This window comes from Capra hircus, chromosome 13 (assembly GCF_001704415.2).
Source record: "Capra hircus breed San Clemente chromosome 13, ASM170441v1, whole genome shotgun sequence".
Classification (NCBI taxonomy): Eukaryota; Metazoa; Chordata; class Mammalia; order Artiodactyla; family Bovidae; genus Capra; species Capra hircus.
Window position 1 is genome coordinate 24,679,856 of NC_030820.1, and position 26,851 is coordinate 24,706,706.

Sequence of the window (26,851 nt, forward strand, 5' to 3'; positions counted from 1 at the left end):
GAAAGCCGACGGAATGGGACCTTCCTTTTCCTTCAGTGGGGGCTGGGAGGGGCTGGGTTGTTAGCCATTCCTGGGGAGAAGTGTACACCACACCCTCTGCCCTTTGCTATCCAAACTGAATCTCTCAGCTTGGCTCTTGTAAATACAGATGTCAGCGGAAATTGCCTCTGACAGGAAGCCTGAGTCCTGGCATTTTCAGGTGGTGTTCTGTGCATCCACGTGTTGCTTCCTTCCTGAGGTTTTGCTTTTTCTGTCTTCTCGGTGGGTCTCCATCAGGGAGGCCCAGACCACATAGTACACTGCTCAGGCTCCCTCGATCCAAGGCCCTACTTTGTAGAGAGCTTCCATGGTTCACTCTTTTATCATTTCTTGTTTTTAATTGAAGTACAGTTGACTTACAATGTTATAAATATTGTAATATCAGGTATACAGCAGTGATTCAGTTATACATCTTTTTTCAGATTCTTTTCCATTATAGGTTATCACAAGATATTGAATATAGTTCCTGGTATTATATAGTAAATCCTTGTTGCCTTTCTATTTTATGTATAGTAGTGTGTCTCTGGGGACTATTATTTCCTTTATACTTTTTCTAAAATTCGCAGCATTTTATATAACTACTTTTATATAAATCATGTTACTTATATATATTTGTAGGAGAAAAAGCACTTACTAATTTTTTTAAAGAGGAAAAACTGTGTCTTTGAGCTACAGATCACCCGGTGCTAAGCCATTTCCTCTCTGTCCTGTTTTGTTCCCATGGGGTCTGCATGTAATTTGCAGGAGCGATATGTCTGCTCCTGAGACACTTGAACTGCGACTCCAGCTTGGTGGCTGAGGAAATACAACCTGATCTGTGTCATTGGTGTTACCTCAAGAAACAGGCCCAGATGATTTGGAATCAAAGGGTTTCACAGGTGGAAAGAAGGTCTTACACGTCATCTTTTATAACCTTTCCCCCGTCAGTCGAGACTCTGGAGACCTGGCATGGATGGCGTGACTTGGTAAAGATCACGGAATTAAGAAGTGATCGACCAAGAACAGGGCTGGACCCCAAGCACTGGTCCCTTAGACCAGCTCTTTCTCCATCTCTAGTGCCTCCCTGCCTTGCTTCTTATCCCACAGGACCCACCAAGGTGTGTTCTCTTGGTTGATTTAGGAAAACACTATATCTGACTTCCCTGAGCCATCTGTGTTGCAGTTAAGTGTAGCCAGGTTCCCCTTCCTGTCCAGATAGCAGCACAACCCTGCCATGGGGCCAGAGCTCATTAATTGGAAATGCATGGGCCTGGCCCCAAAATAAATGGATTTTGAACTAACCAGATTTAGATTATCCAATATTTTTATTGAAGGAGAATAGGCCATCAAGTCAACTGAAAAACAGCAGCTGCTTCAAATTATGAGATGCTTTGAATAAAGCAATCTTGGCTAAAAAGGGTTGGGTAATATTATAGCATTATTTGCAAAAGTCAGCCTCTTTGCTGAAGCAGTGGCTCCTACAGTAACCTAGCTGGAAACGCTCACATCTTCCTACTGAGAATATTTTCAGAGTTGTTCTTCACTTGGAACCGGTGAGTTTTGACAGCACAGAGGAAAACAGATTCTTACATTTTGGTGATTGTATTATATAGTTGTGTATTGGGAAAACAAGTAGCACAGGGACTCTGAGAGTTAATGAATATTATTGTTCATCCCCCCTAAGAAGGAAAAAGTCAGCTTAAAACTGATGTCAAGAAAAGCCTTGGACTTCCCAGGTGATCCAGGGGTTAAGAGTCTGCCTGCCAGTGCAGGGGGCAGGGGCTCAACCTGTGGTCCAGAAAGATCCCACAACTAAGCCTGCGTACCACAGTTGCTTGGGGCCTGTGCTCTGGAGCCCGTGCCCCGCAGCAAGCAAAACCACCGCAGTGAGAAGCCTGCACACCGCAACTAGAGGGTAGCCCCTGCTCACTGTAACTAGAGAGAGCCTGAGCATAATAATGAAGACTCAGCACAGCCAAAAATAAAAAAATGAGTAATTAATTTTTAAAAAATTTAGAAAGTTATTGGTTAAAACATTTTTTAAAAAAGCACTGTGAGTAATAGTAATATGGTTAGTGTTAGAATGTGGCCAAGATGGTGACAGCTTTCTTATAATTGAGCGAAATGTAGAAACCAGGGCTTTAAGATGAAGCCCAAATTATGGCGGAGACAGAGCAAGACATCATTAAACATGATCAGTTCACAACAATGCCCCATTTTGATGTCAGAATAAAATCTAATTCTTGTTTGAGTCCTGGAGGCCTTCGGCGTCTTGTAACTTGGCCCCAAAGAAAATCGGTTCAGTTCAGAGCTGTCCAGCAGATTTATGTATTTTAAACCTGTCCAGATAAAAGATGTGACGGTCGGGTGTGTCACTTCAGCCGGAGGACTGCTTCTCCTCGTTCAGGCGGCACTAACTCCCTCTATTTCCTGAAATACAAAGACTGTGTTTCTCTCGGCACATGCACTTAATTTCTTTCTTTTTTTCCTTTTCCTGTGAAATCAGAGGTCGTGCTTGCCCTTGCTCTGATTGAACTCTTTGAACCTGTTCCTTTCTGTTTGCCCTTGATATGGTGGCAAGAGCTGCCAAAGGAAAAGCCAAACAAGAAGTGGTAGCGATGTCAGTGATGCGGTAATTGAGACATAGTGGGGACCGGTCGACAGCGCACTTACACTTCAAAGCGTGTCGCTCGGGAGACGCACCTCTAAAACATTGGGTGTCACAGTCAAGCTCTGCTGGCTTCTCCTACATGAGTGTCTAGGATTGTCTTGGCTTCCTTGTCTTCACTTCCCAGGAGGAAGGTAACTGAATGGAACATTTTGTAGGTGGGTCCCTACTCCTTTGCCAGAGGGACCCAGGGAACATAGCCATAAACTGGATATCATTTTTGCTTGGCTTAAAAATCAGATCTAAAAATGTATTTCCTAGCAGCTGTGTAATTGCAAAACAACAACAAAAAATCTGCTCTACTGCAGTGCAAATTACTCACTAGATATCTCCAGGGTTCAGATCTTAGTGCTTTAGAAATTTGCTGCAGATTTTACTGTATATATTTAGACCAAGGAGCCTGTTAGCTTGTGATCCAGGATAGAACCTCTGTATTCCCATGAAAATGAGAAATGTGCCACTGTTGGCAACCTCAGGCTATAATTATGTTAATCTGACCATTTGAAGACTGAAATATGTTGTTTTAAAAAGTTTCTGTATTTTTTATTATTCGTAACAATGATCCAAAGAAACTTGGTAAAATGCTAATAAGTTTCTATCCAGTATCACTCTGTGACTAGAGCATAAAAAATGAGTCAGACGTGGTATTTGGATATTTTAGATTTGGGCAGAGAATTTTTATCTACAGATATGTACTCATATTCACGGTGCATCTTAATAACATGAAAACTACCCAAATGTATTTTCATATTGTAAATGTAGAGACAGTGAATATACATGCAAGGCCATCTCTACATATATGCCCAATAACAAAACATTTTGACATTTTCATTAAATCAGCACATTTCTGTACAAAAGAAAAGTAAAAAAATTTTTGAGCAGTACTGCAAGATAAATGTTTTTCTATCCAGAAGTATTCTAAAGCATACAGGTTTGTGTTTTTAATACAAATGTGGAGCTCAGACTGTACAGTAGAAATTTTGAGCACATCCCAAATCTTGCCTTTACCTACTTGGTTCAGCTTCCTCTTTACCAACCAAAACTATTCCAGTCACAGGCAAGTGATGACATGCATTCTCTTTTCATTCCCAAAGAGAAGTTCTCCGCAGTGGTAAGACAGGAAGGGAAGAAGCAAGATCCAAAACAAAAATGTGGGTCATCAGCCATCTCACAATTTTTATAAATAATTAATACATGAATTTATAAATCATTAATACATGAACCCTGATACTGGGAAAGATTGAAGGCAGGAGGAGAAGGGGACAACAGAGATGAGATGGTTGGATGGCATCACCAACCCGATGGACATGAGTTTGAGCAAGCTCCGGGAGTTGGTGATGGACAGGGAGGCCTGGCGTGCTGCGGTTCATGGGGTTGCAGAGAGTCAGACACGACTCAGTGACTGAGCTGAATACCTAAATCTACTAGCTGAACCAGTATCGAGTAGATGTGTGTGTGTGTACTCAACTGCTCACTTGTGTCTGACTCTTTGCGACCCCATGGTCTGTAGCTCACCAGGCTCTCCGTCCATGGAATTTTCCAGGCAGGAGCACTGGAGTGGGTTGCCATTCCCTCCCCCAGAGGCTCTTCCTGACCCAGGGATTGAACCCGTGTCTCCTGCATCTCCTGCGTCGGCAGGTGGAGTCGTCGCCACTGTGCCACTTAGGAAGCCCCATCAAGTGGATGGGGAGTCTTATATTGCCTGATCTTGATTCAGGATGGCCAGTTCATTTGGGAATAGGAACGAGGAAAAACACCTCCTTAACGAAGAGTTGATAGCATATATAATTGGGTTTTTCTCTAGGATGAGATCTCTGGACAGTAATACAGTGTTCTGTTCTTACATCGGCTACGTCAAGAATCTTCCTTCTTTAATGAGCGTTTGTATCTCAAGAAGACAGTGTGTCATTCTCTTCCCACTTCTATGCCTATATTACAGTGGGGCTTATCTGTTTGATTTGCTCTCGATTCATGGAGTGAGCCCATCACTGTTCATTGGTGATATTAATCCTACTGCACACTGACCACACTCTTCTGCATGCAAAGTCATGGTAAGAATAATTTAGCTCTTTTGATGTTCATGGCACCAGAAGGGTAACTGCAAGTGTTCCCAAACCCATCTGCAGCAGAACCAGGGTCTCAGAAGAGCTCGGTGGCAGGACCACAGTCAGGGCTGTGAGACCACAGCCCAAGGAGATCCCCAGGAACAAAAACCAAGTGTTTTCATTCATAATCCAGGGCTCTCTCCACCACACCCTACTGCCTTTCCTCTGAATCATGGTGGAGGAGGGTACTGATCAAAGAGGGAGGATGATTGCATCTTTAAAACAAAAAAAACTTTGGAAACTAGTTTTTAGGTTTCAGCACATTGAAGAAGTTGTTGAGAGTTGAGGGTTTTCAGAATCAAGCCAAAAACATCTTCTGATTTTAAGAAACTCCCTTTGTCTGTTTATCAATACATATCTTCCTGTCCTCTGTGGGAGAAATTATGCCCCAATGTTGCTTTTCCAAGAAAGGAAGAAAAGTGAAAGAAAGGATAATACAAAGGAGAAGAGGGGGAAAAAAAGGCTGGAGATTGGCTTGGGCAGTAGGGGAAGATGAGCTAGCTCCTTTAGGGTCAGCTTGGAGCCTGTTTCTTTTTGAAGGGGGTCACAACCTCTTGCTGCTCATCACGGACTTGGGAAGGTTCTCCGAGATGACAAAGCATTTTTGTCACTTGCCTCAACTCCTGTGTGACAGAGGATTCTTTCCTTTCAGGGGGCAATGTTTGGGGTGTGGAGGGGGGGAACAACTAGACCAGGGCTCCCTCTTGCCTGATGTGGGCCTCTGTCATGTGGCGTGTGATTCCCTTACATACTGAGCGGGTATCTGTCCGTGTGGTTTCTCCTAGTTACCTGTGTCAGGAATGCAGGGCATCACTCAAGGGGAGGAATGCTCAGAGGCCCAGCAGTGTGTCCCTGGGATGCAGAGAAGCAGATCTTGTGACTGGCGGGGAGGCTTCTGGCCTCGTCAGAACCTGGTAGGGAGCCGGGACTGTCAGTGCTGGGCGAGCCTGGCAGGGCGTGGGCGGAAAGCATGCCAAGCCCAGCCTCAGGGTGTGCTTGACTCCCAAACTGGTTGTCTTTGAGGCTGTTATTTATCCAAATAAGGAGAGGCAGTGGTTTTGCTGACCATCTCAGATTTCTGAGCCTTGTCCACTGGCTGGCTGGCTGGCTTGATATTTGAACTGAAAACATAAAGGTATTCCTTTGAAATGGAGCACTCTTATGGGGCCCTTGGATGCCCTGGAGTCATCATTTGGAAGGTGGTTTTCCCCCACATTTGTAGATAACAGTGATGTGGTCTGATCTCTGTTACTCTCCTCTTGCGTCTCTTGCAATATTTAATCCAGATGACTTCGTTCAGGTATTTCTGAGCCTGATTTTGGACGGGAATCATAACTGATCTTAGTGATTGTTGAACAATGGTTCAACTACCCTTCTTTGAAGAGTACTCAGAGGTCAGGTCTCTATACCAATTTCTTAACCTGAGAGTTCGAGATTGTTCTGGCTCTGGTGTGTTGACTTTGTGGCCCCCGTTCCTTCAATCTGTCAAATGGGGATTATATCCTTTATCTGATGGGAATGTGCTAGGAATTAAATAGAAATTTTGGAAAGCATCTGGTAAATAAGAAGTCTCCAAAAATGCTTCCTTTCCCTATTTCCATCTTTCCCTGGCAGATTTAATTGCAAATATTTACAGATGGAGAAACGCTTATGATTGTCACTCAAAGTTGAATAAGGTCAGCTTTCTGAATGAGGATTTAACCAAGCCCACAATAGAATGGAGGGCTTCCCAAGTGGCTCAGTGGTAAAGAATCCGCCTGCCAATGCAGAAGACTCAAGTTCAATCCCTGGGTCAGAAAGATCCCCCAGAGGAGGAAATGGCAACCCACTCCAGTATTCTTGCCTGGAAAATCCCATGGCCAGGGAAGCTTGGCGGGCTATAGTCCATGGGGTCGCAAAAGAGTCAGACACAACTCAGCAACTAAACAACAGCAACACAATAGAGTGGAGATTTTGACTGGAGCTTGCCTCTTCGCTTTACTCCTTAGAACAGTTTTTGTCAAAGAGTAGTCCCTGGACCAGCAGGTCAGCATCATCTGGGGACTCATTAAAAAGGCAGATTCTCAGGCCCACCCAAGTCCTGCTAAATCAGACAGTCAGGAAGTGGAGCCCATTAATCTGTGTTTCAGCAAGCCCTCTGGGTGATTCTGATGTTGTTGAATTACATCAACTTGCAGAACCACTGCCCAGGAATAATTTGCTGGCTGGATCAGAGGTCGATCCATTCTCCAACACTTGGCACTCCCCACCTCTGGTCTATGACCATGCCTTATTTCCTGCCTGAAAATTCCTAAGAAAGGAAACTCTTTCTTCCCTACTGAAATTCTGCTTATCATTTATGGACTCACTTAAATCTCACCTCTTCAGAGAAGTATTCCTCAACTATCCCAGGCAGGAAAATCTTATTCATCTATAGATTCCAGAGGGTTTGTCTGTTGCACTTACTTGAAACTTGGCAAAGTTATTCTTTCTTTTGTCTTTAAAAAAAATGTATTTGTTTATTTGGCTGTGTTGGGTCTTAGCTGCTGCAGGCTGGATCTTTAGCTGTGGCATGTGAACTCTTAGCTGTAGCATGCAAGCTCTTAGTCGTGGTAAATGGGATCTAGTTCCCTGACCAGGGATCAAACCCAGGCCCCCTGTCTTGGGACCGCCAAAGAAGTCCAGCTTTTGTCTTATTTTTATTACTCGGGTACATGCTTCATCTTCTCTCCTCTTAAGAGGTAGGAATTGTGTGGCTTAAAGGTTCTTTTCCCTTCCTCAACCTCAACCTTGGGCTTTGCATACCTGGTGACTACTCAATAAATATTTCATGGACTGAGCTTCCCTGGTGGGTCAGTGGTAAAGAATCTGCCTGCCAAAGCAGGAGACACGGGTTGGATCTCTGTCCTGGAAAGATCCCACATGCTGTGGGGCAACTACGCCTGTGTGCCACAGCTGCTGAAGCCATGCTCTGGAACCCGGGAGCCATAGCTTCTGAAACCCGACTGCTCCAGAGCTCATGCTGTGCAACATGAGAAGCCACCCGCAGTGAGAAGCCCTGCAGCTAGAGAGTGACCCCCGCTCGCCGCAGCTAGAGAAAGCCCAAGCAGCAGTGAGACTCAGTGCAGTCACCAATAAATAAAAATTTTAAAAGATATTCCATGGACCCACAGAATGTGGTAGTTGGGATGGGCCTTGAGACCCCAAGAGGTCAGACTTCTTGCTTACAGATTAAGAGCCAGATGTTAACAGCTGGATCAGAAGGCAGGTTCTGTGATGCCCAGTTTGGTGTTCCTCTTCCACATACTGCATGGACTGCTGAGAGACACCTGAATGGGGGCAGCTGGGACTCTTGGCCTGGCCCAGGTGAGCAGATGCTTGGTGTTTGCTGTCACAGACTCCAACCAAAGCCTTTGAAAACAGATGGGTGTTCAAAGGTATATTCATGTAATTTATAAACCTGGAACCTTTTGGTTCTTTCATAATTAATGAGAACAGGGAAATTTGTGCATCTATGTAGGTATATAACACATGGCATCTATTCTCAGTCATACATTCCCAGGGCACATGTTCAGTGTACCTGGGATACCCATGGAACTTCTTTGGGTGTGCTATATGCGGGCTAAGTCACTTCAGTCATGTTGGACTCTTTGCCACCCTATGGACCATAGCCCACCAGACTCTGTCCTTGGAATTCTCCGGGCAAGAATACTGGAGTGGGTTGCTATGCCCTTCTCCAGGGGATCTTCCCAACCCAGAAATTGAACCTGTGTCTCTTACATCTCCTTACCCGCATTGGCAGGTGGGTTCTTTACAACTAGTCCCACCTGGGAAGCCCTATAATTTAATTTTATTTATGTATTTATAGATAATACCTTTATACTATTATCTGTATAATGTATATGGATATACAAAATTATATCTATATGAATATGTGAAATTATATCCCTACCAGCAGTTCACAAGTGTGCTCTTTTGTCCACATCCTCACCAGTGCTTATTTCCTCCTGTCTTTTTGGTAATAGCCATTCTAACAGGTATGAGATAATATTTACGGTGATTTTGACTTGCATTGTACTGATAATCAGTCATGTTGAGTACATTTTCATATTCCTATGGGCTATCTATGTGTCTTTTTGGAAAAAATAATCTGTTTCTTTTGCCCACTCACACATTGGATTGTTTGGTTTCTTTTTTTTTTTTTAACTTTTTATTTTATATTATAGTCCATTAACAATGTGGTGATATTTTCAAGTGGACAGCAGAGTGACTCAGGCATACATGTACATGTATCCATTCTCCCCCAAGCTCCCCTCCCATCCAGGCTGCCACATAACATTGAGCAGAGTTCCCTGCGCTATTCAGTAGGACTTTGGTAGTTATCCATTTTTAAATACAGCAGTGTGTACATATAGATCTCAAACTCCCTAACTATTCCTTTCCCCCTGGTAACCAGAAGCTCAGCCCATGGAACTTCTTTTAGTTTCAAGAGTGGCTGTTACCTTGTGGACACAGCAAGGGAAGGAGAGGGTGGAACGAATGGAAAGCGCAGTGTGGAAAAATACGCACTAGCGTGTGTAAAACAGACGCCAGCGGGAATGTGCTCTATGACTCAGGGAGCTCAAGCCCGAGCTCTGCGACCACCTAGAGGGGTGGAGGGGGGATCCAGAGGGAGGGCACATATGTATACCTGTGGCTGATCCATGTCGATGTGTGGCAGAAACCAACACCATACTGGACATCAATTATCCTTCAACTAAAAATAAATAAGCCTGAAAAAAAGGACGTGCTGTTTCGAGAAAAGCAAGTGGCTCTCATGAACCCAGGAAGAATTTGGCACCAGGGCTGTTTTGATCTGGATCGCCATCAGGGTTTTTTCGTATTTATTTTGAGGTTAAAAATTGAAGCTGGTGTACTTGTTGAATTATTGTCCTTCAGTGTTGTCCTCTGGATCTCTTCACTCACACAGCCCTTTCTTCCTTTGACACGCTGGCTAATACTGTCCAGCTGAGGGTCCAAATAATGGCAAGGCTAAAACACCTTTCACTGGAAGGTCTTTGGAGACTGACTCTGCGGACAGAGCTCATCGTGAACTGTGTTGTTGGTTCTGTCACTTGGTAATAGAACCAGCACATGTTCCCCTGCGATCAGTGCAAAAACAAAGCAGGATGCAGGCAGTGGGGTGATTCTGATAGAAGGGCCATGGCTATAACCCAGGTGCGCAGAGTTGATTCCAGAAAAGAGGTTAGGAAAGACGGGAGACAGCAAACAGGCGTGAACAGGTTAAAGCTACCAGGGAACTCTTGGTATTAAGAAGCTAAGGTGTTAAGAACTCCTCAAGGAGCTCCCTGGGAGTGGTTAAGAACTCCCTGCTTCCTTAGCAGTGGACAAAGGTTCGAACCCTGGTTGAGGAACTAAGGTCCCACATACCACGCTGCCTGGCCAAGGAAAAAAAGAAGAAGAAGAAGCTGGGGCTGTTTAAAGCCCTGAGAAAGAGATTGACCTCAGTTTGACTAGCTACAATGTGAGAGGGCAAACCAAGAATGAAAGACCATTTGTTTTCCAACTCGGCATCATCCATTCATCAGTTTGTTTACCAGAATTTTCTCCGGCAGTCTCTAAAGAATACCCTTTAAGCTGTAGCTGTGAAGCATAAAATTCTATGTATTTAGATCGTTGTCAGTTCCCTGTGTAGGTTTGGATACGGTAAGGATATGTTTTATCATCAAATTAAAATTTTTTTAAAATTTTTGCATTGTTGTGAGCATCCTAAAGCTATATGATGTTGTATCAGCATTTTTTTTTTTTCACTTATAACCTAATCACCTTGACCTGTTTCCTGAATGAAGGTTAAGCAAGGCACAGGGGCAGAGGTGGAACACTTCTCTGAGGGATACGATCCCAGGAGTGGGATCAGGGTCCTAGCGGTAAAGAATGTTAATCAGATGCTGTCTGGATCTTTTATCCCATAAGCAGTCTGGTGTCTTTGACTAGTGAAGACATGTGTGCGTGTGTGTGTGTGTACATATACATAACATGTGTGCCTGCTGAGCCGCTTCAGTCGTGTCTGACTCTTTGCGACCTTATGGACTGTACCGCAACAGGCTCCTCTGTCCATGGGATTCTGCAGGCATGAATACTGGAGTGGGTTGACATGCCCTCTTCCAGGGGATCTTTCCAACCTAGGAATCGAACCTGTATCTCTTATGTATGTCTCATGCATTGGCAAGCGGGTTCTTTACCACAAAACTGAGGACTTTCGCTTTCACTTTTCATGTAATATATAAGTATATGTAAGCATGTTATATATAAGCATAATGTGTACTAATGTGTGTGTGTGTGTGTGTGTGTGTGTTTGTGTACTCAGTCGCTCATTCGAGTCCAACTCTTTGAGACCCCATAGATTGTAGCCTGCTAGGCTCTTCTGTCCAAGGAATTTTCCAGGCAAGAATACTGGAGTGGCTTGCCATTTCCTTCTGCAGGGGATCTTCCCAACCTAGGGATTGAACTTGAGCCTCTTGCATCTCCTACAGTGGCAGGTGAATTTTTTACCACTGGGTCACCTGGATATTAGTTAAATGTGATATATAATTATATAACACATTTTGAGGCAGGAAGATAAAACTTAATGAGTACTGGGTAGTTAGATCCTAAACCCACTGAGATGTCCTATTTCTGTTTTCTTTTGCTATGAAAATCTGAACCTGAAAGTGGAACAAATGAGGTATTTCTCAAACAGAGTTTACCAGACTGCCTGCTGCTGCTGCTGCTAAGTCGCTTCAGTCGTGTCCGACTCTGCGACCCCATGGACGCCAGCCTACCAGGCTCCTCCATCCATGGGATTTTTCCAGGCAAGAGTACTGGAGTGGGCTGCCATTGCCTTCTCCACCAGACTGCCTACTCAAGGTCAAAACTCAAGCGTATAAACCCTCAGTAATCCATGTAGGGAAGACCTTGGGAGCATCAGCCTCACAGGTTGCCCAGCAACCTGAAGGACATGCAACTTCACACTTACACAGAGAAAGAAGTGGTAACAGTGCTGAGGCTGAAGATGGTTTCTTTTGAGGGATCTTAGTTCCTTGACCAAGGATTGAACCCATTTTCCCATGCGTTGGGAACACAAAGTCTTAACCACTGAACCAATGGGGAAGTCTTGCTCCTTCACTACGTAGTGGGCTTCCTGAGTGACTCAGCTGATAAAGAATCTGTCTGCAATGCAGGAGACCTGGGTTCGATATCTGGGTTGGGAAGATCCCCTGGAGAAGGGAACGGCTACCACTCCAGTATTCTGGCCTGGAGAACTCCTTGGACTGTACAGTCCATGGAGTTGCAAAGATTCAGACCCGACTGAGTGACTTTCACACTCACCCACTACTTCGTACTCTGAGAAGGTGGGCAGGGCCCTTATCTCCTCATACTTCCATCACTTCCACTTTCTCGCCATTCACATGGGGAGAGTGAACTGGACCTAAACATATATCACTGCACTCTGAGGATCATGAAGTAAAATCAGCATTGAAAACACTGTCTAAACTGCAAACCAAAGGGTGATGGTGATGGGGTGTATGCATGTGTGTGCACGCACAGCCGTCTAAAATCCTCTGTGGGAACTGGCGTGGTAGTCCAGTGGTTAAGACTCTGCGCTTCCATCGCAGGGGCATGGATTTAGTCCCTGTTTGCAGAACAAGGTTCTGCATGCCACATGGTGGGGCACACCACCCCCAAAAGCAAAGTCCTTTGTAGAATAAGAAACATTATAAATAAACCAAACAATATATGATCTGTTGCAGGATGTATGTTGACCAGTTAAATAGGAGTTTGGAGACCTGTCCGACAAAGAAAAACAAAATCTAAGGCACCGAACATTTGTATTTATAGGGAGGTAGGCAAAGATGACTTATCTGGAAGTACCAGAAGGGAGTTGTGTATAAAAGACAGTGTCCGTCCAGGAAATGGGTGGATGTGCAGAGATGGCGATAAATAATGAGGAGTTCTTTGTACCATCTGTTGCAAGTGGTAGCAAGAAAATATCCTTTTGCAAACCGTAACTATTTTAGATATAACCGGAGCTTGTCCTTGGCCTGGATCACACGGGAGCATCCCAACAGAAGATTGAGTGTTGGTGAGAGAAGGATAGTTTTCTTTTATCTGTGCTGCACTCCACACAGTGACTGATTGTGGCTTGGAAGTTACATGATTTATTTCATGTTACTTGTTACCCGTTTCCCTGCTGAGATCTTGACTCACCACTGGGCACAGTGTTAAGTCAGCCAGCGGGTCTGGTACAGGGGAGCTCAGCAGAGTTGTGTGTGTCAAAATATTTGTGGGAATAGCTCTCATCTTAAATATAGCCAGAAGCTAACCATCTCTTCCCTGAGAATTAAAAAATTTTGGCAACAGTCTGTCTGTCTCGTGTCTGGGAGACATTCCATTTATGACCAAATGAAACATGAAGAGACATTAATAGACCTTCCAAACGACCCTCTTTCCAATTTTAACAGTGTAAGCAAGATGAACTTGAAATTTTTCCAGCGTCAAAGTCACTTCCCTTCCCAATAGCATCTTCATGTTTATAAGCCCAGTTTAGATTTTCTTTTAGCATATGTAATTTTTTAAAAAGCCAATAAAGCAGCAAAAGTGAAAGGGGAGATAGGAATACATTTCACAAGACCGTTGGCCTTAACCAGAGCATAAAAAAGCATTTCCTGTTGAGGTAATGCTGAGTGTTTATTAGCCTCTCTTTTCTTAATAGTCACTAGAAATAAATTGCTTCCACTTTGCAAAGTGCCAGTCAGTGAAAGGAGCAGAGGGAACGAATAGGATACTGAACACACTGCTGGCAAGAGCAGGTTCACAGAGGCTGTAGCATCCCAAGGTAGGCGGCCGAGAGCCTGGCAAAATAAAGAAACCAGACTGTGGGATGTTGGTTCTTGTGTTCCCCTCAGAATGAACCAAACTCTGTGGGACGTTGTCCTATAGGAGCCATTTTCTGGAGGACATGCACCACCCAGGTGAAGCCGAGTTCTCTGGCAGCAGAATCCTGTGCAGGTGATCCTCCTGCCCGATCCCCCAGCCGTCTCTGGGTTACTGCACTCCCCTTTCTCTTGGGTGAGCTGGGTGCTGAAGCCTTACTAGACAGCATTTCACTCATCCTGATTCACTGCAGGATGGAGCCAGCATTCAGTCTCCTGACGATGGGTGACTGCTCTAGTCCTGACAAAGCTGTGCCTGTCCTGCCCCAGCGGTGCCCAGAGGCATTTTGAAAGGGAGAGGAGATAGCTGTGACCTTGCAGGAAGGAAGAGATCAGGACCATCTCTCACCTTGCACTCACGGACTCCCAAGGTAGCTGGGTCCACAGAAGTCACCTGCCTCTAAAGCAGCGGAGGACCATCTCTCACCTTGCACTCACTGACTCCCAAGGTAGCTGGGTCCACAGAAGTCACCTGCCTCTAAAGCAGCGGACGTGAGCCCCTGTGCTGAGCTCGGACCCTGTAGCCAATAGCAGTGACAGCTTATTGCTTCTGTGTCCTGGGGGTAGGAGCATGGCAGGACCCAGACACTTCACACTCGTTCGCCTGACAAGCAGTCCTGCCCGCAGAAAGAGCAGGTACGGGACTTCCTCGGTGGTCCAGTGGTTAAGACTTTGCCTTCCAGTCCTGGGGGTGCGGGTTCGATCCCTGATCGGGGAGCTAAGATCCTGCACGCCTTACCATCAAAAAACCTGGAACATAAAACAGAAGGAATATTGTAACAAATTCAATACAGAGTTTAAAATGGTCCACATCAAAAAACATCTTAAAAATAAAGAGCAAGTCAGTTCTTACAAGGATGGTGCTGTTTAGGACATCTTATGCCCTAAAACAGGGGCTCCGGGGAGACAGTAGGGGTGGGGTGGAACCACGTCTTCACCAGACCAGAGAGGCCAGCCCCTCCACCCCCTTTCCTGGAATGCAAGCGTTTGATGGAGGGAACGAAACCTACCAAATGTATACCAGATGCATCAGGGGCCGAGACTGTGCTTTCCACACTCTGGTGAGAAATAACAAACTCTCACCGATTAGATTAAAAATCAAAACAAGGCTTTCCACGTTCCGTCTCCTCTTCTCCAGCCTCTTAGGTGGCCTCTGTTACAACCACTTCATCCAAACATTGTTTCAAATGAGACATCTTAGGAGGGAAGCGATGTCATGGGCCCTGCGTTCTCCCTCCTTTCACGACCACAGAGCTTTTTGATAACAGTAAACAGTTTTCTTAGCAAGCTTGCAACACTAACTGGATCTGAACTTCAGAGACGTCACGAAATTCTTTTGGTCAGCAAGACCAACCTCTGAAGGCCTTAAAGTGTTTGAAAAATGCAGGGGCTGCCCAGAGCGTGGTCGTGGGGTGTGGTGTGAGGCCGCCGTGGCCTCCAGCCCAGCTTTTTGAGTTATTTGTCACTGGATTCCCACTTGAATAGCCTTCTGCTCCATTCAGTCCCCGAGGGCTCAGGAAGCATGACGGTGATTAAACAGAGCCTACCTAGGAGCTAAGGAAATGCTTCTTCTCTCTGTCCTTTTGTTGGTAATGCGTTCATACCTGTCTCCTCTGAGAGCAGCACAAGCCACTTCTTGCTGGGAACACAGACCTCCTAGCGCCTGTTCCCCTGGAGGAAAAGAGCTGTGTTGACAGCGGTCGTCCACAAGGGTCTCCGGAGACCGCCCTGGCCTCCTCCTCCCCCGTCTTGTTGAGGGTGGGGCTGAAGGGCTCCGGTTCCCTTTCTCGAATACCCTCTTTGCTCAGCCTTGGCTGGCCCTCTCTCATCCCCTTTCATTTCAGGTGTGTTTTCTAGAATGATTGCACTTGCTTGCCTGGTGCTGCCTCGGCCTGATTCTCAAAGTTCAGCTTGGTAAAACCAGCCTGGTTAATTAATAGACAGCCTCCTCTGGCACCTTCCTTGTTTACTCTGCGGTGTTATCAACCACGGGAAAAAGCTCACGTTTCTTTCGGCTTCAGGGACATCAAAAGTCCGGCGGCCGAATGGACCTGGGGTACCTGAGTTTTCTCTGGAGCCCTCTGGTCCCCAGCAGAACACTGCTCTGAGAGTTGAGGGAAATGAGCATGTTGGGCTTTCTGATGATTTCATTTGTTGGTGGCTGGTGGTTTGCTTGTGTTAGCGACCCTCTTTACATCACTAAGATCCGTCTTGTATTAATAATATTTCCTTCACTATTACCCGGTTTACCTAGGCCTCCCCGAGTTCGTTTGTTGGTGTATGTTTTCCGTGTAAGCAGTTGTCGGAGGTCTGAGTCACCCGTGCGGTAGCCTGTGGTTGGATATGGGCTGAGGTTATTCAGTGACTAATTGCCAAGGGGAGGAGAAATTGGCTTATCACGGGGAGGACGCCTTTTTATCCATGCCTGTAGCAGCTTCGCTCAGAAGACAGGGTAAAACAGAAGGGTCTTTCCTGAGCTGGGGAACATTTTAGAATCTGTGGGGTTTTGTGTGTGTGTGTGATTTCTTCTCTGAAGAGAAAGCTGTCTAAAATATCCAAGGGTGGAACTGAGGACTTAGATGAAACCAGCAAACAAAGGAATCGCGTAATTGGGAGCTCAGCCAATGTGCTTCTTCCCCGGCGTTAGTTGTACAGGTGATTTCCTTAAGAAAAAGTAAGTGGCTTTAATTCTTTGAGGATGAGAGAGTCTCCTAAGAGTCAGTTTCAGTTTTGTCGGTAACTTCATTGTTATGGTCTGATTGAGTAGTGTGTTTACAAATTCTAGACTTGGAAGGGTGGGGTTTGAAATACGGTAAATGGGACATGATAGTCCCTTTCCTCAAAGAATATATGTATATACACATTTTTTTCAGTGCTCTACAATGAGACATAATTACATGATTCGGCCTCCCAAATGATTTGAAACAAACATCTTTTGTGCTAGATTTCTTTTTTTATAAGTAATTTTAAGTTTTTTATCCCCCACTGTTATATTGCAGAAATTGTTAATAAGGAACATTTTATTTAACTTACACTGTTTGAGGGGAAACGAAATACAGAAATGTTAGGATTCCTAACTCAGACTTCAGGTGATTCATTTGAATTACCCACATTTGTTCTTGTCTTTGGGAAGGACGAGCCAAACAGAGGGCTGAGCTGTGTGCTGTGGGCAGGGCCAGCAGCTTCTCGGTTGGGGCCATGGTGCAGAAACTCCGGAAGCAAGTATGCTGTTTATAAGGTCTGGAAGGACTCAACACGGAGCTGGCCATGGTTTGGGCAGTAATGGAAGGAGGGATATGCTGCCCAACAAAACAGATGAAGGATGGGGAATAGCCTCTTCATGCATAGCCAGTATATCTTGTTATTGTTTAGTCTCTCTGTTGTGCCCGACTCTTTGTGACCGCATGAATTTCCCAGGTAAGAATACTAGAGTGGATTGCCATTTCCTTCTCCAGGGGATCTTCCCGACCCAGGGATCAAACAAACCCGAGTCTCTTGGTTGGCAGGCGAATTCTTTACCACTGAGCCACCTGGGAAGCCCATGCCAATATATTAATATCTAGTACAAATGAATGAGCTTTTTCTTTGTCTGGGCCAAGGTGCAGGCAAATAAATATTTATGTTGTGTCCTGGAAAGGTGTTAAAATCTTTATTCTTTTACTTAGGTTATCTCTCTCTTGCTATAAAATGGTATTTTTAAAGCTCACATCAAGACGTCAGTGTGGAAAGCTTCGGGGCTAAAAGTGTCAACGATATAACATATTCAGATATTTTCAACTTTCTAAGAGAGATGAGATGATAAAGAAGATTAGTGAGGATCAGTGAGATTGGTGGGAGAGGAAAAGATTCAGGTATATTAAGATGAATAGCAACTGTGTGCATAGGTGTGTATGTGTGTTTTATTTATTTTACCTCTAAAGTTTAAAATAATTTTCTCCTAAAAGGTCTGACTTTGATTAACAGTACAGGAAAAACCAAGAGTGTGTTTAATGTCATTTCTTTACTCGTTAACTAGAACACAGTTAAAACACACACAGGGATTTCCCTGGCAGTTCATGGTTAAAACTCGGCACTTCATTGCAAGGGGCACGGGTTGGATCCCTGGTCGGGGAACCTAGGCTCCTACATGCTTGGTGGTATGGCCAAAAAGCAAAAAAACACTCTGCAGGTACTTGATTCTAGGAAGGTGCCCCCTTTAACATAAAGGGCTGGGGCTTTTTTTTAAACTGGGAATCACAGAATCTTACCCATCATCCTGGTTCAGTCAATCAGACAATGAGTATCTCCCGTATATAAAGTACAGTTTTTATTGGAATAGCAAGTGGTCTCCTCGGGAGATCACACTGAAGACTCAAAGCAGACTCTTTCTTTTTGTCTTCCCATACGTTCCACCCTGTCCTGAGGGTGAGCTGCCTTTAGTTAATCTGTGTCCATTCGTGCGTAAACCCAAGCAATCTAATTTTAAGAGTTTATTCAAGTGGTAGATTTAAAACATTTTCCCACCAAGTGATGGGAAGATCATCATGTTATTCTCTTTTTGGGCTCCAGGTAGAGCCAAGGATGAAATTGTCTCAAGCTGCTTCTCAAAACTCAGTCTTGGCAAGTCAGTCATGGGTTGGCAAGCAACGTAAGACTTTTGCCAAAGGCTTCCAATCTCTATGTCACCCATATTGATGAAGACATTTAACCTTATATCACCTGTTCTGGCATAACAAAACGCTTGTGTTCACCTCCATGTGGGTAACTCAGGTGGACAGTGACTCTGATTCAGTGACCCAGTTGGATGATGGCAAGATTATTTTGAGGTCGACAAGGCAGGGCTGACATAACAGTATTACCATCAGGTACATGATACTGATTGCTTATGGCTATGATTCATCCTCATTGGCCAAAGCCCCGTTCTGGCTGGTTGGTACCCATGTAGTACTGGCTAGCAGATGTTAAATATTTTGACTATTGCCTGTGTTCCCTGTATGAATGTATAGCACATCTGAATTGTTGTTTATTAAGTGTTACATTTCTTTCTGAATTCATCTGCATGTGACTTCCAGAAATGAGATTCTTCTAATGATTTTTTTGCATGTGTTTAATTTTAAACTTTACATAACTTCATTTCACTTAGTTACATAATGTGCCTCCTAGCGATTTCTTTTCACATCACCAAACATATTTTTAAAACACCCATGCAGGCACCTCTGTTGTTCTCAAAGAAATTTACTCAACTTCTTATTAGTTAAAATTAACTTTAAGGACTTCGCTTGTGGGCCAGTGGTTAAGACTTCATGCTTCTACTGCAGGAGGTACAGGTTCAATCCATGGTTGGAGAACTAACATCCACATGCTCCCAGCATGGGCAAAAAAAAAAAAAAATTAACTTTACGTTTTTATTTCATTAATACTCTTCATTCTTCTAGACAGTTCTGTACTCATAGGAATATTGATGCCTCTTTTTACTCTCTTACCCGAAAAGGGGGGAGAGTTTTTCTATGTGTTAATTAGGGTCAGGATTCCCCAAATGAAGATGAAGCCAGATGAGGAGGAAAAAGAGAACAGGAAGTTGTGACTCACCCTGTTAGGATTATTATTCATCCTAAGTGGGTTTCCCTGGTGGCTCAGATGGTAAATAATCTGCTTGCAATGCAGGAGACCAGGATTCCATCTCTGAAAGGGGAATGGCAATCCACGCCAGTATTCTTGCCTGGAGAATTTGGTGGACAGAGGAGCCTGGCAGGATAGAGTCTACAGGATCGCAAAGAGTCGACAGGACTGACCGACTAACACTTTCACTAAATGGGTCTAGACATTTGAAACCCTAGTCTTTTGGGGGGATTAATAACAATAACGACAGTAGTACCTACCGTTTGTTGCACCTGATTAGCCTTGAGCACCATGTAGTTCTTTGTATACAGTGGCATGTTTGAATTTACCTTTATGTTTATTGGGGTTGATTATTGCATTGTGTGGTCTGCTTGGGTGGGGAAGTTGACCAAATGTGCACTGCTGGCTGAGCCAGACACTCTTGTATTTTATTACCTATAAAGCCCTACCTTGCTTACCACTGAGCTGGATCTTTCTTTTCATTGAGCCTTGCATTGAGGAAGACAGGGTGGGAGAGGTATTTATAGAGGATCCACGTTTATCTGCTGCAAGACAGAGGTTATATGGTTTCTCCAGCTATTCTGGAATGGGAATTGTGTATGTTACAACACAATGACCTTGGGAATGACCTCCTGGTCTAAGGTCCTGAGCCTCTGAGTCTTGAGGGTGTGTGGGCTGGAGCATCTTGACTTCAGCCTAGGTGTGACTCCCCAAGGTCTAGGAAAGGGTCCCAGGGGTGAGGACAGCTTGAGGATTTCCCACGTCTGGTTTAGAGGCGAAGAACAGACTAGCATATTATGTGTGTGTACGTGTGATGGGGAAGCAGGGGTAGTGGAGATAAAATCATAATTTCAAGTGAGGAGCCTGCATACATTGGGAAGGATACCCTTAGGGAGCTGAGGAGCCAATTCAAAATGCTTAAGTAATGTACCATCAGTGACTTCCCTGGTGGCTCTGCGCTAAAGAATCTGCCTGCTGAGCAGGAGATGCAGGTTTGATCCCTGAGTCTGAAAGATCCCCTGGGGAAGGAAATGGCCACCCACTCCAGTATTCATGCCTGGAGAATCCCATGAACAGAGGAGCCTGGCAGGTTACACAGTCCATGGGGTCACAAAAGATTCAGATACAATTGAGCACGCACGCAGGAATGTACCCTCAAAGGATTCCTTTTGGTTGCTACATATTTGCATTTTGCTTGCATTTTTGCTTGATCGGTTCCATTATGAAATCCACCTTAATGTGCCAAAGTCCCCGGGTCAGAGATTCTGCATTGCTGGGTCCTTCCACTGACAAGATAAGGAAGCTGTGGGAAACCAGCTGGTTCATCCCCTGCATCCTCATCACCCGATGCAGGCAAGAGGATGTCCTCTCCAGGGCAGGAAGTTTCGGGCTTGATTAGAGCTGTGTCTTGGAATTAGGCTTGATTCTTAGCAAGTGCATGGTGAATACTGTTGGACTAAGTGAATGAATTGATATGTATTCTGTATGCAGTCAGAGCCTTGGGTTCTGTTTCCTTTTCTGTCTTCTCCTTGTTGCCTCTTCTATTTCTTCTCTCTTCCCCCATCACCCACACAATGGATCTCTTAGCTGCTCATCTTGACTGCTGTCCATTTGAGCCCACGTCCTCAACCCTCATGCCCCTACCTCGCCCACCCCAGTCATTTATACCCTCCTTGTCTTTCACACCTCTGAGAAGACCGAATGGAAATGTGGCTTCTGTGACATCACAGAACTTTAAGACAGGGCTTGAGAGGTGCCACTGGCTTCTGTCCCCTCCCTTTGCAGCCATTTGGAGAATCTCAGTGAGCATGACCCTGGTGGGTTTTAATCAAAACAAAAATATCACGTCCTAAATTCATTTGTGTTTTTGATTCTGCCCCTAGCTAAATACAGTAGTATAGTTGCAAATTATAATAGTTTCCTCTTTTGCCATTAACTTGAAAAAAATTTTTATTGAGATTTAATTGACATATACCATTATATTAGTTTCAGAGGTACAACATAATATATGCATCTATTGCGAAATAATCACCGCACAAAGTCTAGTTGACATCCATTACTAAACATAGTTTCCATTTTGTTCTTGTGATGAGAACTTTAAAACTTACTCCCTTAGCAACTTTCAAATACAATACAGCATTATCTACAGTTACCATGCTGTGTATTACACCCCCAGGACTTAGATGTATTTTGTAACTGTAAGTTTGCAGCTTTTGACCATCTTCACCCACTTCACACCCCCCAGCCCCCACCTCCTGCCTGTGGCAACCACCGATCTGTTCTCTGTGTCTATGAGAACAACCTTTTTCTTTTTATTTATGTATTCATTTGTTTTAATTGGAGGATAATTGCTTTATAGTGTTGTGTTTCTGCTGTACAGCAACGTGAAACAGCTATATGTATACAATATCCTCTCCCTCTTGAGCTTCCCTCCTATCCCCAGCCCATCCCACCCACCCCCCACCAGGTTATCACAAAGCACCAAGCTGAGCTCCCTACTAGCTATCCTACTAGCCATCTACTAGCTGTCTGTTTTACCCATGTGCTTAGGTACTCAGTCATGTCCGACTCTTTGAGACCGCATGGACCCACCAGGCTCCTCGGTCCATGGTATTCTCCAGGCAAGAATACTGGAGTGGGAAGCCATTCCCTTCTCCAGGAGATCTTCCTGACTGAAGGGAAGATCCTGAGTCTCCTGCATTGCAGGCAAATTCTTTACTGCTGAGCTACCAAGGAAGCCCATTTTACACAGTTACACATGGTAGTGTACATACATGTCGATGGTACTCCCTCGATTTGTCCCGCCTGCCTCCTCCCCCGACCCTGCCCTATGCCCATAAGTCCATTGTCTATGCCTGCGTTTCATTCCTGCCCTGCAAATAGGTTCATCAGTAGCGTTTATTCTTTACTCACTGTTTCCTATGGAGGAGAGCTAGTGGGAGGCCCTATGGGATTCCTCACGCTCCTGAACCGGGTAGTAATGAAACAGCCCAGAAATCTCTGCTTCCTGGGGCTTATGATGACCTGTCCCAACACGCTCCTCCTCATGATATGGCAGCTCCAGAGGATGTACTGTTAGGATTCTTCCTTCCTCCTCCTGGGCTTTCCTGCCCCCTTCTCTCTTTTGCCATCCCTGCTATAATTTGCCTCCAATTGCACTCATCTCCTGAATCATTATTTCTTCCAGACCTCTCAGAGCTGACTTCTCATGGTAAAGCACCAGGAATTGGTTAACCTTCCCTCCGAGTCTTTCCCATGCCTCTCCTCTCTCCCTGGCCATGTCCCTACATTGTATCAGCTCGGAAAGATAAGAAGGATGCTTGCTATCTATTTTCCAGGGCTAAGGCTAGAAAAAATGTGCCCAAGGTAATCTTAGAAAACATTGTAGCACTTTGGATACATTAAAGCCACATCCTTTCTTGAAAGCTCTGACCTTCATTTTTAAACCATTGTTACCATTTTTTCCTCAAACTCCATAGCATTGAGTTCTATAGCAGATATATTCATTTCCTGTGGTTGCTGTGACAAATTACCACAAACTTAGTGGCTTGAAACACCACAAATTTGTTATTTTCCACTTGTGGAGAGCAAAAGTCCAGACTGGTTTCACTGGCCGATATTAAGGGGCTGGCTCTGCCCCATTCCCTCTGAAGACCCTAGAGGAGAATCTTGTTCTTTGCCTTTTCCAGCTGCTGGGAGCTGCCTTATTCCTTGGCTCATGGCTCTCTCCTCCATCTCCAAAGTCAGTAATGTAGAATGTTTTGTATTCTGTTGGGTTGGCCAAAAAATTCACTCAGGTTTCCTCCTAAAATTTTATGGAGAAACCTGAGCGTACATTTTGGCCAGCCCAGAACTACAAGTTAATCCCTAAAGGGATGTTGCCTATAAGCTTAAATTATACACAATAGCCTATCTCTGGGAACCCTGCCTCTAAGGTGATGAGCATTAACACCTTCGTATTTATGGGATCAAGTCCACCACCTGTGAAGGACTGCAGGGAGGGCAAGAGTAACACATCCCTTCCGGAGGCTGACCGGAAACAGGAAACCTTTGACTTTACTCCCGCCCCTTTTAGTATAAAAGCAGCCCCAATTCTAACGGAGACAAGATGGCTGTTAGTGAGTAGGAGTCTATCTTCTTCTCCGTTTGCCAGCTTTCTGAATTAAGTGACCATTCCTTGCTCCAACAGCTCGTCTCTCAAGTTTCTGGCCTGCTGTGTGTCAAGCAGTGTGAGCTTGGACTCAGTAACAAATTTGGGGGAGTCACCTAGTAGCCTTGCTGCTCATGGCTATGTGGCAGGGATTGGGGTTTTGAGTATAAGATCCTAGCAGCCGCCAGGACCACGTGTCCTGAGGACGTGTCCTTCAGAGTTCCCCGAAGTGGCACTGGCTGCCTCAGTGCTTGGCAATTGGAACAAGGAATTGACATCTGAGAGCTGGCGGACTCCATACAGTAGGGTAAGTCACTCCAGTGTGTACAACTAAAAAGAATTTCTTCTCTGGGGCTTTTTTTTTTTTTTTCTCCAGAATAAGCCAAATTTGTTTTGTGTTTGAATGGTGTACCCTGTTAGAGACAGGAAAGAGTTATCAGACTTCTACCGAGTTCGTGAACCAGTTCATCTGTTTCTTTGCATGCATGCTAAGTCACTTCATTCATGTCCAACTTTGCAACCTTATGAACTATAGCCCTCCAGCCTTCTCTGTCCATGGGATTCTTCAGGCGAGAATACTGGGATGGGTTGCCATGCCGTCCTCCAGGGGAATCTTCCTGACGCAGGGGTTGCAGCCTCGTCTCCGGTCCCCTGCATTGGCAGGCGGGTTCTTTGACCACCATCCCCACCTGGGTGGGATCTGCCATTTGTGCATGCTGTTTGTGTTTTGCTGGTCTTGAATTGGTGACTTTAAAAATGGAGACTATTTCAACCGTCCCTATAGATACTTCTCTGAGGTGTATTTTGGATAAGGGATCTGATTATAGCTATGAACCCATGGGTGAAAGGGACATTATATTTTATTGCAGGGGCCCCCAACCCTTTTTGGCCCCAGGAACCAGTTTTGTGGAAGACAATTTTTCCATGGATGGGGGTGGAATGGTTTCGGGGTGATTCAAGTTCTTGACATTTATTGCGCACTCTGCCACCACTGATCTGACAGGAGGTATGGATCCACGGCCCGGAGGTTGGGGGGCCCCTGTTTTATTGTAGCAGTGTGTTGCCACTGTTCCGTTAGGATCTCCACGGTGGTTAGGCAAGGCTATCTTGGGACCCTGTGCACCCTGCACTGATACCTTTGTTGTGTTAATTACATTGTTTATGGTCTCTTGTGTCATTGGAGTGTGCAAGATCCCAAGACCAAACTTCAGGGTTTATTTAGGATTTTGTGTGGTCTCTTTTGGTTTCATTCTGTTTGGTACTGTTCCTCCACTTGCAGCCAGATCAGTTTTGTGATTTTTTAAAATTAATTTAATTGGAGGATAATTACTTTACAGTACTGTGGTGGTTTTTGCCATAAGTCAAATGAATCGGCTGTGGGTGTACCTGTGTCCCCTCATTCTGAACCCCCACCCCATCCCTCTGGGTCATCCCAGAGCATGGGCTTTGAGTGTGCAGCTTCACGCGTGGAACTTGCACTGGTCATCTGTTTTGCGTATGGTAACGTACGTGTTTCAGAGCTATTCTTTCACATCATCCCACACTCACCTTCTCCCACGTAGTCCGAAAGTCTGTTCTTTACATCTGTTTCTCTTTTGCTGCCTTGCATATAGGATCGTTGTTACCGTCTTTCTGAATTCCATATATATGCGTTAATACACTGTATTGGTGTTTCTCTTTCTGACTTCACTATTTTAAAACTTGACTGATATCAAATGGAGGAAAGAAACAGGAAAGAAAAGAAAACAAAACTGTCTGTTCTTGTCCAGAAGTGGGCATTCCGAAGGAGGGGAGAAACGTTTCACTTGATTCCTAATGTCACCAAAAGCTACAAATAGAAGTGTCTTTTCCATTAATATTAGTAAAAGCGTTCAGTCATCTAGACAGGTGACCTTGATTTGTCCTGTCTTCCAGAACCCAATCTGATTCCGATCTCTTTTATAACTTATGGCTTTTACATTGTGGTACCTGACGGATAACTAAAATTTTGGAATGGGAACTATGTCCCTGTGTATTTATACATGTGTTTGCACATAATATAGATGTGTGGTATTGCCATAATGGATTTGTAAAAGAGCTCTGTTTAATTGGCTTAGAGGAAATTAAGTGAGTTTGAATACTCAAACATAAAAGAAACTCACCAGAATGGGTTTCAAGTTCACAAGCTCTAGGAAATATTCAGTATTGAATTAATATCTGGTCTGAAAGTTGGCTTAAGCTTGTTGGCTCGATACAGATGTTTTTTGAGCCATCAACATTAAGTATAGGGACTTCCCTGGTGGTCCAGTGATTAGGAATCCACCTTGCAATGCAGGGGATATAGGTTCCATCCCTGGTCCAGGAACTAGGATCCCTGGGCGCATGTGCTACTAAGACCCAATGCAGCCAAATAAACTATATAATAACAAACAACATTATGTGTAATACTTTTATTGTATCTAGGTTTACTAGAAATCAAATAAGGCCTTATTATTCCTGTTACAAAGTTTGTCAGCAAGAAAAACAATGTGATAAAGCTTTTAAGTGAATACAATGTAAGTGAAGTAAACGGTTTGGGGTAAACTCTCTGGGCATCATGTCTTAGGAATGTTTGTCTAGAATAGTCTCTCCAGATTTTCGTAACTTGAAACTAAGTCCTAAGAGAAGATAGAACATAATTTAAAAAATCTTAAAGTGGTACAAAACCTGGATTTGGTTCTCTAAGAAAACAAGGTTTTCTTAAAATACTGAACTGCTTTTAAGTGACCTGTATTTGCCACAGTTCTTTTATTATCACTGGTTAGAACTGTCTTTTTATATTTCTGACTAACGTCTCAAAGATCAAGTTCTAAGTGGGGTTCATTTGACCTCTGGCTAACTCTGGGATTTTTCAGAGGCTCCCTGGAACACTTCCAGTTGTTTTCTCTGCATCTCAGAGAAATATTAAACTATGTATATACATGGTTGAGTCCCTTTGCTGTCCACCTGGAACTATCAGAGCATTGTTAATTGGCTATACTCCAATAGAAAATAAAAGTTAATAAAAATCAATCTGTATTACTAATCAGAAAAACTAATTGGGCTTATCTGGTGTGTTGAATTGCATGAGGGGCATTGTCAAATGAGTGATGGTAAAATTTCTTAGATTATATCATGGGTAAACATTATTAACATACATATTATAGAAATTATATGGAACTCCTAAAGTTCTGGTATACTCTGGTAAATGATGTCATGATTTTAGTAATTATCACAGCCACAGCAGTAATTAGTTTTCTAGTCAACTGCATTGTAATCCCAGTTGGTTGATGCCGAAGCAGAAAGGCATCCTTTTAATGGTTAGATGATCAGTTGCTATCCGTGTGTTTCACAGTGACTTCTG

At 44.2% G+C, this 26,851-nt stretch overlaps 1 protein-coding gene across 17 annotated transcripts in view; it reads left to right on the forward strand.

Annotated features, from left to right (window-relative positions):
- Window positions 1-26,851, forward strand: part of KIAA1217 (KIAA1217 ortholog) — a 532,385-nt gene that overhangs the window by 428,855 nt on the left and 76,679 nt on the right. Inside the window, exon 1 of one of the 17 annotated variants that reach the window (XM_018057098.1) lies at window positions 16,174-16,194. The exons of 15 other annotated variants lie outside the window; for them this stretch is intronic. The gene's annotated coding sequence lies outside the window, so the exon portion shown is untranslated. Of the gene's footprint in view, window positions 1-16,173; window positions 16,195-16,220; window positions 16,417-26,851 lie in introns of those variants that run through there. One more of the 17 variants, XM_018057099.1, reaches the window with a different exon arrangement.